Raw genomic sequence first — 2,650 nt, forward strand, 5'->3', positions numbered from 1 at the left:
CCTCTCCTAGCTGGAAGTCCAAAAAAAAAAGGCGTGAATTTGACTAAGTGTCTAGGAGGATGTCCCTTTAAGAAGGCCGACGTCCCTTGGTTCTCCACCTGGGTACAGAACGCCAAATTAGTCCCTCTCCTAGCTGGAAGTCCAAAAAAAAAGGCGTGAATTTGACTAAGTGTCTAGGAGGATGTCCCTTTAAGAAGGCCGACGTCCCTTGGTTCTCCACCTGGGTACGGAACGCCAAATTAGTCCCTCTCCTAGCTGGAAGTAGTCAAAAAAAGGCGGAAATTTGACTAAGTGTCATTATTTTAGAGTACCAGGCCTCTATAGAAAAGTTTGGTTTTTTGTCTATGTGTCATCATTTTAGAGTACCAGGGCTCTATAGAAAAGTTTGGTAAATTTGACTAAGTGTCTAGGAGCATTTCCCTTTAAGAAGGCCGACCTGCTATGGTTCTCCACCCGGGTACGGAAAGCAAAATTAGTCCCTCTCCTCGCTGGAAGTCCAAAAAAAAAGGCGTGAATTTGACTAAGTGTCTAGGAGCATTTCCCTTTAAGAAGGCCGACCTGCTATGGTTCTCCACCCGGGTACGGAAAGCAAAATTAGTCCCTCTCCTCGCTGGAAGTCCAAAAAAAAGGCGTAAATTTGACTAAGTGCCTAGGAGGATGTCCCTTTAAGAAGGCTGACCTGCTATGGTTCTCCACCCGGGTGCGGAAAGCAAAATTAGTCCCTCTCCTCGCTGGAAGTCCAAAAAAAAGGTGTAAATTTGACTAAGTGCCTAGGAGGATGTCCCTTTAAGAAGGCCGACGTGCTATGGTCCTCCACCTGGGTCAGGAACGCAAAATTGTCCCTCTCCTCGCTGGAAGTCCAAAAAAAAGGTGTAAATTTGACTAAGTGCCTAGGAGGATGTCCCTTTAAGAAGGCCGACGTGCTATGGTCCTCCACCTGGGTCAGGAACGCAAAATTGTCCCTCTCCTCGCTGGAAGTCCAAAAAAAAGGTGTAAATTTGACTAAGTGCCTAGGAGGATGTCCCTTTAAGAAGGCCGACGTGCTATGGTCCTCCACCTGGGTCAGGAACGCAAAATTAGTCCCTCTCCTCGCTGGAAGTCCAAAAAAAAGGCGGAAATTTGACTAAGTGCCATCATTTTAGAGTACCAGGCCTCTAGAGAAAAGTTTGGTTTTTTGTCTATGTGTCATCATTTTAGAGTACCAGGGCTCTATAGAAAAGTTTGGTAAATTTGACTAAGTGTCTAGGAGCATTTCCCTTTAAGAAGGCCGACGTGCTATGGTTCTCCACCTGGGTACGGAAGGCCAAATTAGCCCCTCTCCTCGCTGGAAGTCCAAAAAAAAAGGTGTAAATTTGACTAAGTGCCTAGGAGGATGTCCCCTTAAGAAGGCCGACGTGCCTTGGTTCTCTACCTGGGTCAGGAACGCCAAATTAGTCCCTCTCCTCGCTGGAAGTCCAAAAAAAAGGCGTGAATTTGACTAAGTGCCTAGGAGCATTTCCCTTTAAGAAGGCCGACGTGCTATGGTTCTCCACCTGGGTCAGGAAAGCAAAATTGTCCCTCTCCTCGCTGGAAGTCCAAAAAAAAGGCGTGAATTTGACTAAGTGCCTAGGAGCATTTCCCTTTAAGAAGGCCGACGTGCTATGGTTCTCCACCTGGGTCAGGAAAGCAAAATTGTCCCTCTCCTCGCTGGAAGTCCAAAAAAAAGGCGTGAATTTGACTAAGTGCCTAGGAGCATTTCCCTTTAAGAAGGCCGACGTGCTATGGTTCTCCACCTGGGTCAGGAAAGCAAAATTGTCCCTCTCCTCGCTGGAAGTCCAAAAAAAAGGTGTGAATTTGACTAAGTGCCTAGGAGCATTTCCCTTTAAGAAGGCCGACGTGCTATGGTTCTCCACCCGGGTACGGAAAGCAAAATTAGTCCCTCTCCTCGCTGGAAGTCCAAAAAAAAGGCGTAAATTTGACTAAGTGCCTAGGAGGATGTCCCTTTAAGAAGGCTGACCTGCTATGGTTCTCCACCCGGGTGCGGAAAGCAAAATTAGTCCCTCTCCTCGCTGGAAGTCCAAAAAAAAGGCGGAAATTTGACTAAGTGCCTAGGAGGATGTCCCTTTAAGAAGGCCGACCTGCTATGGTTCTCCACCTGGGTCAGGAAAGCAAAATTGTCCCTCTCCTCGCTGGAAGTCCAAAAAAAAGGCGTGAATTTGACTAAGTGCCTAGGAGGATGTCCCTTTAAGAAGGCCGACCTGCTATGGTTCTCCACCTGGGTCAGGAAAGCAAAATTGTGCCTCTCCTCGCTGGAAGTCCAAAAAAAAGGCGTAAATTTGACTAAGTGCCTAGGAGGACGTCCCTTTAAGAAGGCCGACGTGCTATGGTTCTCCACCTGGGTCTGGAACGCCAAATTAGTCCCTCTCCTCGCTGGAAGTCCAAAAAAAAGGCGGAAATTTGACTAAGTGCCTAGGAGGATGTCCCTTTAAGAAGGCCGACGTGCTATGGTTCTCCACCTGGGTCTGGAACGCAAAATTGTCCCTCTCCTCGCTGGAAGTCCAAAAAAAAGGTGTAAATTTGACTAAGTGCCTAGGAGGATGTCCCTTTAAGAAGGCCGACGTGCTATGGTCCTCCACCTGGGTCAGGAACGCAAAATTGTCCCTCTCCTCGC

The sequence above is a fragment of the Nerophis lumbriciformis genome, unplaced genomic scaffold (genome assembly GCF_033978685.3).
Source record: "Nerophis lumbriciformis unplaced genomic scaffold, RoL_Nlum_v2.1 HiC_scaffold_115, whole genome shotgun sequence".
In the NCBI taxonomy this organism is placed as follows: Eukaryota; Metazoa; Chordata; class Actinopteri; order Syngnathiformes; family Syngnathidae; genus Nerophis; species Nerophis lumbriciformis.